The sequence below is a fragment of the Pleurodeles waltl genome, chromosome 6, assembly GCF_031143425.1.
Source record: "Pleurodeles waltl isolate 20211129_DDA chromosome 6, aPleWal1.hap1.20221129, whole genome shotgun sequence".
Lineage (NCBI taxonomy): Eukaryota > Metazoa > Chordata > Amphibia > Caudata > Salamandridae > Pleurodeles > Pleurodeles waltl.
Window position 1 is genome coordinate 1,128,231,777 of NC_090445.1, and position 14,911 is coordinate 1,128,246,687.

Here is a 14,911-nt window from a genome sequence, read left to right on the forward strand (position 1 = left end):
CGCAACATGTAACCCCACAAAGTTGCTAAAAATCTCGGTTGCAGTACGCAGAGTTCCGCCAGGGTGCAGAGTTTCTTGCCACAGCCTTTCGTGTGACTGTTAAATTCACTGGCAATGCGAAGTATGTCCTCACACTAGAATTCTCATGCGAACGGCCCCTGACATTTTGCATGGGCGAGGCCATCTTGTTTTTTGCTTTGTTATGGGGCTGGAGCCTAGTGTATCCCTCGTATATCTGTCCTATCCCACACTTTTAAAACTGATTTTCCCCTACTTTTTGTTTATTATATTGCCTTTTCTCTTTGTGTTTTTATATCTTATACTTTTTCCTCATTTTTTGGGTTTTTTTTGCAACTTTTTTACTTTTTAATTTTGTTGCTTTACTTTCTTTTTCTACTGCCTCCGGGAGCGCCAGCAATGCTGGGAGAGGGTGCACCGGTCTGTGCACCACAGTTCTGGGGTCCGGACACCCAGCAACAGCTATTTCTCTGGTGATCCGACATCCTTGACTGTGAAATAGACCTGCTCGACCTGCTAGGCGTAGATGTTGCTGGGCTTGGTGAGTAATAGTTAATTATTAGTTGTGTTGTATGCTAATAATTTCTTCCCAGCTAGGAAGCATGCTGCTCACACCAGATAAGTTAACTTTATGTTACAAATATAATATTATATGATCATCTTGTCATCTAGACAGGGGCTCAGCGCTACCCAATTGTACTTGTTTTTGCTGCTCGCTTGAGCTGATTAAGAAGTAATGCAGAGACTCCTTGTGTGCCCTGCCAGGTCTAAGATAGTCATAGTCTATATTAGTATTAGTGAGTTAGTATGTTCTCTCACTTCTCTGTGCCTTTATTTTTTGTAGCTCATACAGTGTCAACTGCCAAGCAATTTCCCAGTGATGTGGAGTAGTTTTGCATGCATGCATCTCATCTATGCAGTGAGAGATTGAGATTGAGATGAGAGCTGTAGAAACCATTAATTGCAATTTATTAGTAATTCCAAGATGTAGTTTAGGAAATTTGGAATAGGGTTAAGAATTTGGAATAGGATGGTCCATGATACTAGTTTTATTATACCAGCACTTAGAACCTCTGATCTAGAAATGTTACTGCTTTTGCCTTTTCTTAAAAAATATATATATTCTTGGAGATATTATTTATTAACAGTACCACTAATCTTTTCTAATGTTTTTTCTTACATCATCCAGCATCCAGTGGCAGGAAGAGGGCTGGAGAAGCGGGTGAAGGAGGTGAAGGTGCTCCCTCCACAACTGGCAGTGCAGATGGCTCTGCTGGCCCCAGTTAGTCCTCCTGTTGTTGTTAACATTAATATTTATTTTACTAACTTTTCTGCCACTCCAAATTTAGAACTATTTTTACCTCTTTACTGTGCCTGTCTTCTTATTTTCTTCCAACTCCACTTTGAATAATCTGTTTACTAAATTCTTCTTAATCCTGCATTATCCTATTTACTTATTTTCTATATTTCAAGTTTCTTTACTTCTGTCTAGCTGTACTAGTCTGTCTGTAGCTTCCTTTCTTCTGCTTTGTCAGTGAGCTTTCCCTCTCTCCTTATATATCTGGTGGAGTGGTGATAAGGCTAAGAGAACCCATCTACTGGAGATTGCATGCCCATGTAAGGTATTCTATGCATGTTTCATGAGAAGGCTTTCTTTTTCTTGCTCCAGCTCAATCAGTAAAAAAAAGAAAAAAAGGTGTTTTGAACATGGTCACGTAATGGTTTGTACCCTCCAATGTTGTGTATGTATTATTTGTATACTAACAGTTGATGACCTGCACCATGGTTGGAAGTATGAGGAGGACGGCCCCATTTCATTAGCCAACCAAGACCATATGTTCTTCATTGACCAATTCTTGCACCCTTTTATTTCTCTAAAAAACTCAGATTCATCAATAGCTAGTTCTGCCTCTCCATAATCAGAAGTTGTTTTTTCACTTGACTACCTGGCTCTTAAAAAATTGCCAACCAAGAAAATGCCCACCTGATATTTTGATAAGTCTGTAACCAAAATATAGGCCCTCATGACAACATTGGCAGTAACTGCCGCCTACCGCCATGGAGACAGCCACCAACATACCGTCACCGTGACTACCAGCCCCCCACCTGCATTATGACAGTCGATGGAATACCGCCAGAATACTGGAGGAATACCGTTGAAGGTCATGGCGGCGGACAGTGGTAAGGTGGCGCTGCTGTCAGTAGCAGCGCCATGCCAACAAAACACTGCCGACTGTATCATAAGCAATGATTCGTCCTGGCGGTGTTTTGCTGGTGGATGCTGCTGCTGACAGCAGCTCCCCATCCCGTCTCCTGCCGGAGGACCCCCTGCAAGCAGGTAAGTCGGGTTCTCCAACAGGAGAGGGGAGTAGGGGGAGGTGTGTGCGTGTGTGAAGGTCTTGTGTGTGTGGGGTGTGTGTGTGTCTGTTTTTGTATGCAGGTGTATGTCACGTGGAATGCATGTGTGAATGACAATGTAAGTGTATGTGTGTGTTGTTTGTTGTGTATGCGGATGTGTGACAATGTATGTTGGTGTGTTTTGTGGTGTGTGGGTATGTATGTGTGTATGCTTGGGTGGATATGGGTATGCACGTGCGTATGAGTGTGTATGTGTGTGCGTGTGGGTGTGTAAATGTGCGGGGGCAGGAGAGGGAGGGGCAGTGTGGTGGAGCACTCGGGGGAGAATGGCGGGGGAGACCCCTATCAGTGTCTGGGAAGGAATTCCCTGGCACTGATAGTGCCTACCCTCATGGTTTTCGTGGCGGCACACTTGCCACAGAAACCATGGCGTTATGCTGGGTCATAATCCCGAGGGTGGGATTGTGACGGCCGCCTGGCAGGTGACCGAAGTCTCCAGCCCAGCGGCTGTTACCACCCTGGCGGATGGAGTGGTATACATTGGCAGTTTGGCATGAGCCAAACCGCCAATGTCATAATTTGGGAAAAGGTACCGCCAGTCTGTTGGCAGTACCTTTCCCCAAATAACCGCCAGGGTCGTAATGAGTGCCATAGTGAATTGCGGTTGTATTTTTCTATTAAAAAAACAATAGGAGAAGGTGTATCTGGCATCGGAATTGTGGAATGTTTTTTTTTGCCACACCGACCACCAGTGCCGGGCCCAGTAGTGACAGCGCCAGTGCAGACGTGCAGCAGCAGTGATGGGTGGTGGTAAATCATATTGCTTGCTTATTGAAAATTAGTAATGTAGTCACTGCAAGGGTGTACTGGTGTTGTTGACTCACTTGCCAACACCCTGCTTTAGCAGATTCAGCAGGAGTTAAGTATTAATGGCCTCTTCTTTATGCAACTCAGCAGACTAAGGTTCATTAAATGAACTTGAACTATGATGTGTTTTGGAAAATTGAAAGAAGGATGGAAGGAGAAATTATGAGTGAAATATAATATGAGTGAAAGCATGTGTGGGCAAATGGGTGCATAATAATGATAGGATGCATGGGTGGGTGAAGGATGGATGAAAGGGTATACTGGTGAAAGGATGCCTGCCCAGGTGGATGAAAGGGTGTGCATGAAAGGATTCCATGCCTAGATAGGTGAACTGACTTCTCAGGTGGGTTGGATCTCTTGGATCCGACAATAGGGTAAAAGGATGCATAGGTGGGTATTGGGTATATGGATATTGGTGAAAGGTTAGTTGTAATGTTTAGAATTTAGATGGTTTTAAGTGGTGAAGGACTGGATGAGAGAATGTAAAGCTTTTATGGTGTTTATCAAAGTGTGAAGAATAGGAATACTAGAACAACAAATTTGCAATGATGAATAGATAAAAGCTTGGAAAGAAGACACAAGCAAGTTTTCACCTGCTTGGAATGGTTTTTATCAAAGGTTTGATTCAAAGGGTTGGATGGTCTTTCTGAATATTCCCTTGACTCACAGTCATTTTCAAATGAGGCAGGTAGTATGTCTCCTAGCATCCATTAACCATCACCTCCCTTCCTCGCTATGGCCTTCAACCAGTCCCACCCATGATGACCTAACAACTGCATTCCTTTATCATTTCCATGCACTGCAGTACCTCACTTTTACCACCATCTACTTATGGCAGACAGGAAGTCTAAATTATTTATTTTATTATAGTACGTGGCGTGTTTCATTCTTAGTATACTCATTGGCTTGTAGTCTGGGTACATTTGAAAGACATTTATTTAGTAGATGAACAGGGCCATTGGAATAAAATAATTTTCTAGTACAGCTGCCCTAGCTGCAGACAGTAACAAGTATGACTAGGGCATCAGCTGAGCTAGCAATGTCACCATTATTTAGCACAACAGGAGAAAGAAGAATACTTGTAGTCCATAGTGCATAAAGGCTATAGCTCTAATCATCTTAAAATGGAATGGCCTGAGGTGACCAGCAAATGTACTGCTATTGTGCCACTAAACTACATGATTTTAAACAAGTGTTATGCTCAGAGAATTATTTACATTTTTTTCTTGATATAGCTATTCCTGCCAGTCCAACATCACAGCAGGAAATAGCAGCCCGCCTGAGGCAGCAGAAGCTTGAGGCCATCAGCCCCTTTCGATGCCAAGTATTAGCGTCTGGTGGTCCTCAAGGAGGAGGAGGAGGATGTGGCAGCAGCAGTCGCTACCAATACTCAGGACCCTAGCCAGCCCCCAGCACCTCCAGCTCATAGCCAACAACACCAGCGCCGCAGTTTCAGGTCATTCACCCGCCACCATACCATCACTGCTGCCCCCTAGGACACATTTTTCCAAAGCCACGTCCTTCGAAGGCTGTCTCAAATAGAGGTCAGGCACTCATGCGTGGAGGAGCTCCTGAAACGAATCCTTTCTGATCCTTTATTGCCCTCTTCCACCGTTTTTTAACCTTTTATTTTAGTGGGCGGGACATGATGTGGGTGAAGAGGGTGGGAAAGGGTTTTTGGACTTGGGACTTTTCCACTTTGTTTTGTTTTATAATGGACAATTGGACAGTTTTTTTTGGACGTTAGGGAAAGAGAGATTTGTTTTTGGATAGGAGCAGGTCCGTTATGGATAATAGCGGTGGGTTTCTATTCTTTTTGTTGGGAGCGGGGGTGAATAACTATTTATTTATAGTTGTTTATGCCAAAAACCTTTTCTGGGGTGTTTTACTTTGTACTGCTGCCTTTAACCAGCATGTTTTTCAAATCTGCTGATAGTGTATTCCTTTTAGCGCAGTCTGTTTTAAAATCTTCTTATAGTGTTTAACAATTACTTATGCGGTTAGGTACTCTTGTCCTTAACCCACTCTATCCACAAAAATCTATCTTCCCCCGTAGGTCGTTCCACCTCTTCCTGATGTCATCCCATGTTCTTGGATGCTGTCCCACTGCGTTGACCCTGTTGACGATTCTCCACCATAGCTCCATCTTCCTCGCAATGGAGGTGTGCTGCACCTGTGATCCGAAAAGCTGTAGCTCTACCCGGATGATTTCCTCCACCATGACCCTGAGCGCCCCCTCTGAAAACCTGGGGTGTCTTTGAGGTGCCATGATGTGGTGTGGGTGATGTGTGAGGAGCTGTCTGTTGTGATGTGTGGGGGGATGTGTTGGTGTGTGTTGTATGAGGTGCGTGGATGTTGTATAAGTGATGGTGTTGTGTGTCTGTGGATGCTGGTGTTGTGTTTGCTAATCTCTCTCTCTGGCCTTCTTCCAAATTTTACGTTGTAAGGGTTTGTGGGTAATGTGGGTGTGTGTTTTATAGTGGTGTGAGTGTGTGTGGTGTGTGTATGTGTATCAGGTGTGTGTATTTCGAATTGTCCAATGTGGTGTAGTTTTGTAAATGTGTGTGTATTTTGAGCGCGGCGGTGTGTACCGCCAATGGATTACCGCTGTTGAAAGACCGCCGCGTTGATTCATGGGTTGTCATAGTGTGGGCGTATTCCTGTTAGCGTGACGGTGTGGGTTTTGGTATCACCAGTTTATCACTGACCTTTGGTGTGGCGGACTTGTGTGGGTGTCTGTATTTTGACGGATTCCAAGATGTGGGTCGTAATACCTGTAGTGGAATTCCGCCGCCGCAACGGTATGTTGGCGGTCTTCAGCATGGCGGAAAGCAGGATTTACCGCCAGGGTTGTAATGAGGGCCTAAATATTATAATCCTCATTTTTATTATCATTATTATTATTGTTATTATTATTATTGTTGTTGTTGTTGTTCATGTTGTTGTTATTATTGTTGTTTTTATTTTTATTATTTAAATTAAATTAAATAAAGTTTGTGAAACAAATTAGTTTAAAAAAAATAGAATGCAATTGCTGATGTACTAGGGGAAGGTGATTGCCATGACAAAACCACAAGGATTTGGGAGGCAAGGAGTGGTGCAGGTGAAAAATGCAAAAAATATATAAAACACTGCTCGCTCACTGCATTTAGTGATGAGCATTGGCCTACTATGCCACAAGCATAGCACACAAAATAGCCGCCAGCCACATGGTCAAACAACAACCAGCAAGGAGGCATGGCCACCACAACAAAGCAGAACACATGCAGGCCTAAAAGCACACTGCCTGCCTACACAAAATGGCCACGAGCCACATGGTCAAAGAACATTCAGCAAGGAGGCATGGCCACCATAACAAAGCAGAACACATGCAGGCCTAAAAGCACACTGGCAGCACACACAAAATGGCTGCCAGCCACATGGTCAAACAGCAACAACCAGCAAGGAGACATGGCCACCATAACAATGAAGAACAAATGCAAGTCTATTGGCTGCCTACACAAAACAGTCACCAGCCACATGGTCAAATAACAATCAGGATGAATAGAAAACAAAAAAGACATATAGTATAGGACTATAATTAGCTATACAAAAAGGGCCCATGGCTACATGGCATGGGGAACAAAGACATATGGTTGCCCATGGCAAACACTCTCGTACACTGGCCAGACAAAGAAGGCATTGGTACAGGAGAACAAACAGCATTACGTCAGTGATTCCAAACAAGAAAAATAAAGAGGCTAAAAGTTTTACAACACACATCATACAAAGGTATTAAGTATTACCCCACCATACACAGTTTTCAGAAAAAAAGTGAAATACGACTAACAATTTTTAAAAATATTTTATCCAATGCCATCTATGGTGTTTCAGTTCAACAGACACCACAAACTGTTGTTTCATCATGCACCCATGACTAGTACTGGGCCTAAAGATGGAAGGCCTATTCCATTAGCAGACTAGTCTGCTTAACATTAAAATAGTGAATTAAATGAATATGGCAAATTTATAAAACAAAACATGGAGAAAATGTAGTGAACTGTAAAAAAAGTTTTCTTTATAGAAAAAAACTACACATAAAAACTATACCTAGGCCCTAAATGCCACCCACCACAATACATTAAAGAATTTGAATAAAAGTACAAATAAATCCTGGCGCATTCTCTCTATCAAACAAACAAGTTGGACAACACCCTTTATACAAGTGTTTTTTAATGTACTTGTAAAATCTTAAATACAACAAAGTCCTTAAATCCAATAATATGTCCAGGAGACAAAAAGTGATCCTAACAGCTCGAAATCCAACTGAAAACTGACTAGGAAATGGACAAAGCTAACTCAAAGTGTAGATTTTAGCTGCTTGAGCTTCGGCAGATTGCTGCCGCGGTCAGTTGTGCTCACTCGCGCTCGCCTACATCAGAAAAGACATCCCGGAAGTTGTTGATGCTGCGCTAAATATCGCCAGCGGGTAAATAATCTCGTTTGTGTTTGCGAGTGACAGTGAGTCTCTCGCCTCGCTTCCCGTGTACCCAAAATGACATCAAGCGTGCGCCAACGGGAGAAAGCTCTGCTCTATTGTGGAGTCTATCAGTAACTCCACATTGAGTGCAGAACGTGGAGTTGCCGAATTCCGCAAACTCCGCCAGCGGAATGGAGTTTTTCACCTAGTTCTACTCTACTCCTACATTATAATTGCTACATCTATATCTTCATCCATATTTGTATCGATATTCATATCCGTATCTGTATCTATGTCTACAACTATACCAACATCTACATCTATGTCTATGGGCCTGATTACGAGATTGGCGGTCAGCTTTGCCAACTGATTACAAGATTGACCGTCAGTTTTGCCAGCTGTGATGAGAGACAGCCGTTGATGTGGTGGTTTCCTCACCAGGCCCTATTACAACTTTCCCACTGGCCTGATGGGCGGGAACCTTGTCAGCCCAGTGGGGTAGGTGCAGCAGCATTGTTGCTGGCTCATAACAGAGCCGGTGGCAATGCTGCCACACGCAGGAGGTACTAGCGCCCTTGAAATGCTCACTGTGTGCACAGCAGATGGTCTGCATTTTGAGGGTGTTGGGCATGAGCAGTGCAAGGCCCCCCCTGCACTTGTTCCCCATCAGCCTTTTGATGGCAGTTGAACCACCATTGAAAGACTGGCAGAAAACAAGGTAGTAATTAGCAGCGCTGAGCTCAGCGCCACCTTTGCTGATTACAATCTGCACCACCGTCACTGCATCATGATCGGAGATCCTGTTGGGGATGGTGGTAGTTGGCAGATCTACCCACCAACCTTGTAATGTGGGGTCCTGTTGAATGAGAGACTCGTAATAAGGCTCTATGGGGGTCATTTTGACCTCGGCGGTCTTTTGTCAAGACCGGCGAGGGACCGCCGTGCTGAAGTCCTCCAGTGGTGGCGGTTTTCCGCTCTGCGTATTATGACTGTTGGCAGCTCTCCGTCCTTTTTCGGGCGGAGAGCCGCCAGCAGCCATACTTTCGGGCGGCGGTGAAGTGGAGGTTGTGCCACCTCCACCGCCACTTCAACAGAACACCGCCCACTGAATCACGTCCAGTGATTCGGCGTGGCGGTGTTCTGTTGACGGTGTGGTGTTGGCAGAGCAGCCCCCCATGGATCCCGTCCCCTCCCGGAGGATCGACGGACCAGGTAAGTCGATCTTCCGTTAGGGGAGGGGGGTGGTGGGGTGTTGTTTGTTGTGTGCGTGCCTGGGGGTGTGCGTCTGTGTATGTAGTGGGGGTGTGTGAGTGCCTGTATGCTTGCGGGGGTGTTGTGAGTTTGGGAATGAGTGCGTGTATGTCTGTAGGTATGTCTGTATGGTTGTGTGCGTGTATGTTTGAATGTGGATGTGTGTGTCTGACTGTGTATGTGGATGTTGGCATGTATGTCGGTGTGTGTGCGTGTATGTGTGTTGGTGGTGCCTGCGTGCGTGTCGTGTGTGAATGAGTGATGTGATGTTGGGGGTCGGGGTGGGGAGGGGGGTCCTGACACCTTTGGGGGGTGGCAGGGGTGGTGGGGGGTGTAGGGGAGACCCCTATCAGTGCCAGGGAAGGTATTCCCTGGCACTGATAGTGCTTACCTCCATGGATTTCATGGCGGTTCCAAACCACATGAAATCCATGGCGGTCAGCCGGGTCCAAATACCGCCGGCGGTATAGAGATGACCGCCGGGCTGGAGACCCTGGTCTCCAGCCTAGCGTTCGTCTCCGCCCTAGCGGGTGGAACGGAGAAGCGGCGGATGACCATGGCGGTAACCGCCATGGTCAGAATTGCAAAAATTTGACCGCCAGCCTGTTGGCGGTCTTACTGCCGCTTCTCCGCCAGGGTCGTAATGACCCCCTATGTCTATTTCCATATCTATATCTGTATCTGTAACTTTATCTGTATCTATAGCTATATCCATCTCTCTCTCTATCTAGGGAAACAGCTTTAACCATGAAGGCTAAACAAGGAGAGGCCTTTACAATGAAGGCTTTATAACAAAAATGCCTTTACAACGAAAAATTTTACAATGAATATGCCTTTAGAGCGGAATACTTTTTTTAATGAAAATCGTGGTAAATGTAAGTGTATTGCAGGTAAGTAAAGAGCTATACATATGTATGGATATATATGAATATGTATATATTTAAAATGTATATACATATAAATATATTTTTGTTCTTTAGTGAGATCATCCGTTTGAGTCACTTCTTTCTTGCATTTAAATACATATATATATATATATATATATATATATATATATATATATATTTATATCTATATATATATATATATTACCGACACACACCAAACGGTAATGCACTCCCGATCACAGTAGACGCAGTATAATTAGTGCAAAATGTATTTCAAGCGGTTCGGCGCCTGTGATCAAGGCGCATAGGGGGTGATTCCAACCATGGCGGTCGGTGATAAAGCGGCGGCCAACCAGCCAACAGGCAGGCGGTCCAAAAAATGGAATTCTGACCCTGGCGGGAACCGCCAACACAGCCCGCCACCTTAACACTCCAACCGCCGCGGCGGGACACACAAACAGTGCGGTCACCGCCAACAGGCAGGCGGCAGACAATGTACCGCCCACACTATCACAACTCACCAATCCGCCACCTTTTCCGGGGCGGGAGCCCCGCCGATAAAAACACGGCGGAAACAGACTACGAACGGGAAAACGCTCACCTATACACACTCCACGAGGACGGAGAACAGCATGGAACCCGAATTAAACATCCTACCAGCTATTGTCTACCTGCTCATCTACCACGAGTACGAACGCCGGCGCAGACGACAACGGTGAGTACTGCACCTACGACACAGGGGAGGGGGGAGGAGGAAAGCTTACGGGCACACACATATGCGACCCCCCCCCAACTATCTACACACCAATGCAGAGCACCAAGTCACAGTGACACCACTCAAACCCCCCGGAATAATGCAAAGACATAATTAAAGTGAGAAACAAAATTTATGTATAAAATAGGTTCTTTGAAGTCATGGTAAAATAGCAATATGAATTGTAAAAAATCAAGTAAGAACATTGCGAAACCGATAAACATAGGCAATAAGTCCTGCACAGTCACTTAAATTTCCACTGTCCGTGGGCCAAAGTGTATCAACACATGGGCAAAGCCCACACAGAAGACCTGAGTCCATTGGAGAGAACACTGCTGGGGCATCAGATGACAAAACTACAGGCACCTCAGGGGGAAGGGAAAGGGGGGCACCTCAGCCACATGAGTCCACGACGCCAGATCCACGAAGGGTCCACCATGCCCACTGTGCCATCCTGGGGAGTGCAAAGCCACAGTCTCACAAGTCTCTACAGTGGGTGGTCTGCCCACTGTGCCATCCTGGGGAGTGCAAAGCCACAGTCTCACAAGTCTCTACAGTGGGTGGTCTGCCCACTGTGCCATCCTGGGGAGTGCAGAGACACAGGCCATCAGGTGGATTACAGACTCCACAGGTAATGGAGGAGGCAGGGTGCCCCAAGTGCAGCGTGAACACTAGCTCGACACAGAACCGGCACTGTCAATGGGCCAGCGGTGCTTGACAGGAAGGGCCCAGCGGAGCGGTGCTTGAGACGGCGGGGCCCAGCGGAGCGGTGCTTGACAGGAAGGGCCCAGCGGAGCGGTGCTTGAGACGGCGGGGCCCAGCGGAGCGGTGCTTGACAGGAAGGGCCCAGCGGAGCGGTGCTTGAGATGGCGGGGCCCAGCAGAGCGGTGCTTGAGACGGCGGGGCCCAGCAGAGCGGTGCTTGAGACGGCGGGGCCCAGCGGAGCGGTGCTTGAGACGGCGGGGCCCAGCGGAGCGGTGCTTGACAGGAAGGGCCCAGCGGAGCGGTACTTGAGACGGCGGGGCCCAGCGGAGCGGTGCTTGACAGGAAGGGCCCAGCGGAGCGGTGCTTGACAGGAAGGGCCCAGCGGAGCGGTGCTTGAGACGGCGGGGCCCAGCGGAGCGGTGCTTGAGACGGCGGGGCCCAGCGGAGCGGTGCTTGACAGGAAGGGCCCAGCGGAGCGGTGCTTGAGACGGCGGGGCCCAGCGGAGCGGTGCTTGAGACGGCGGGGCCCAGCAGAGCGTTGCTTGAGACGGCGGGGCCCAGCGGAGTGGTGCTTGACAGGAAGGGCCCAGCAGTGCTTGAGACGGCGGGGCCCAGCGGAGCGGTGCTTGACAGAAAGGCCCAGCGGAGCAGTGCCTTTCTGCACAGCGGGGCCCTCTTCAGCGGTGCCTTTCTGCACGGTGGGGCCCTCTTCAGCGGTGCCTTTCTGCACGGCGGGGCCCTCTTCAGCGGTGCCTTTCTGCACGGCGGGGCCCTCTTCAGCGGTGCCTTTCTGCACGGCGGGGCCCTATTCAGCGGTGCCTTTCTGCACGGCGGGGCCCTATTCAGCGGTGCCTTTCTTCACGCCGGGGCCCTCTTCAGCGGTGCCTTTCTGCACGGCGGGGCCCTCTTCAGCGGTGCTTGTCCAGTCATTCAAGGGAGCCAGACCTGGCCAGGACTCCCTGCTTAGTCGCCTTCTGACCGTGCAGTTGCTGGACCCTTCTGTGACGGAGTCCTGGGCCCGTGGGTGTCCTCCCTCACACCCGGGATGGGGCTTGTGGGGCCCTCCTGGTCCGCGTCCCTGCTGGCTGACTTCTCCTCCCTGCTGCCCTTGCCCTCCTTCGATGAGGCTCTCTGGCCCTTGCCTCCCCTGGATGTTGTGGCAGGTGACGGCCCAGGACTTTGCTCCTTGGGGGCAGCCGTGTCAGTCTTCTCGCGGCGGCCCTTGATTTTACGGGTCCTCTTTCTAGGGGGGGGGGCTGGCTGTCCCCTTGCTGCTGGCCGATGTATCAGTGCTGGGAAAGGGTGGACTTCAAAACCCGTGCACAATGGTGACACTTGAAGCAGGGCTGGTGGTGGCTGAGGTGCTCTTGGGACTCTTAGCAGATGGAGGGGGTGGGTCAGGTGGGGCAAAGAGGTTAAGTTTGGAGAGGTAAAGTTTTTTAGGACCAATGTAAAGGGTAGGTGTAGTGGGTATGGGAGTGGAGGAAGAGGATGTGGTTGTAGGAGAGTCAGGTGTGCTGTCTTTGGGTGCAGGTGCTTGTGACGTAGGCTGTTGTGAGGTGGTTGGCTGTTGGGTGGGTGGCTGCCTGCGTTTGTGTGTCTTGGAAGAGGGGGTGACAGACACAGTGGGAGAGGACACAGGGGACGTGTAAATGGCAGTGGGGGTGGTGACTGCACGTGTGCGGACTGTACTGGAGGGTGTGCTGGTGATGGAAGTACTGGCTGATGGTGGTGTGCATGCAGGTGTGAGTGGAGACGTCACATGGAGGGAGGAGGGAGACGAGGAGGAGGGGGACACAGAGGTGGTAGTGACTGTTGGCATGTCTGCATCTGGGTGTTGCTTGGGTGAATGCTTGTGTGATCTGTGGTGCTTATGTCTGGATAAGCTGCCCTTGGGTGTTGAGGTGTGTGCAGGCTGGTCTGATGGTGTGGATGGGATAGGCTGAGGAACAGGAGACAGAGACAGGGTGGAGGCAGTTAGAAGAGGGAGGCTGGAAACAGGGACAATGGCTGCCGTCAGTGCTGAGGCCAGAGCATTGAACGATCGTTGATGGGCAGCCTGACCCGAATGAATGCCCTCCAGGTATGCATTGCTCCGATGCACCTCCCTCTCTACCCCCTGGATGGCATTCAAAAGGGTAGACTGCCCAACAATGATGGTCTGTAGGAGGTCAATGACCTCCTCACTGAGGGCAGCAGGAGTAACAGGGGCAGGGCCTGAGGTGCCTGGGGCGAAGGAGATGCCCGCCTTCTTGGGCGAGCGGGCACGGAGCGAAGGCTGAGGGGCTGCTGGGAGGGCGGAGCTGGTGCGCTGGGTGGCGGCTGTACCTGTAGAGGCGGGGGGCCCGGATGTTGCCGCCACCGCTAGGGAGCTCCCTTCCGAGGACGTGTCGGTGTCGCTGGTGTCACCACGGGTCCCCGTTGCGGTGCTCCCCTCGCCCTCCGTATCACTGGCGACCTCGGTGTCTGTACCATGGCCCACCGGGGCCTTGTGAGTTGCAGCTCCCTTGTGCTCTGATGCCAATTCTCCTCCGCCTGATGATGCTAATGCACACATGCACAAGAAGATAAATAAAAAGGGTGGGGGGAGAAATAAAAACAGGTTGAGTGCATGCATTGTCAACACCGTTGGCGGAGAGGACAGACACAGGAGCCTCATGCACTACGCCGCGCAATCGGGGTACACTACTCAGTACTTGTGACTAGGCCAACAGGTCTATGGACAACAAATGCGCACATGGGTGATGTTGGACCATCGATTGCTGTACTTGGCACCCTACAGAGGAGGGGGGCGGGGGCACAGGGCCATGCCTAAAGGAGGGGACTACACTACAGAAAGTGCCCTGGCCTAATGTCACCCACAGCCCTCCTCCCCCACCCAGACGCCTCCACTGCGTGTAAAGATAGCAGAATGTGCTGGTACTCACCCCCTTGTGTCTGCTGTGATGTCCTCACGCGCCCATCAAAATCGGGGTAGGCCACCGCCAGGATCCGGGACATCAGGGGGGTCAAGGTACGACTGGCACCCCTCCTACGTTGGGAGGCCATCCCCAGCAGTGACTCGGCGGTCTTCCTGGTCCCGCGGCGGATGTCCTCCCACCTCTTTCGGCAGTGGGTGCCCCGTCTGTTGTGGACCCCCAGGGCCCGGACTTCCTTGGTGATAGCACGCCAAATGTCGACTTTCTGATGGGCGCTGACCTATTTGACATGTACAGGGTGGAATAGGAAATATCATAATTTTTCTGCATGTTAGATGTGATTGCCCCCCCTCCCCAACCTTGCCATGTGGCACATGCTCTCATCTGTCGTGCCTTGCACTACTCATTCTCTCCCCACCCCACCATCTTACATCCACCATACACAACCCAGGCATAGCCCATTCAACGTGCACCCAGTGTACTTACCTGTTGGTCTGGAGGACCGTAGAGTAGCGCATACTGGGGGAGGACCCCATCCACAAGTTTCTCCAACTCTTCAGAAGTGAAGGCAGGGGCCCTTTCCCCAGTCGCAGCAGCCATTGTCTCTTCCAGACCGAGGTCACAGCAGCACTTGCAGTATAGGTCCTCTCCTGTGGATGATCAGGTCTTGAGTGATTAATCAGATAGAAAATGG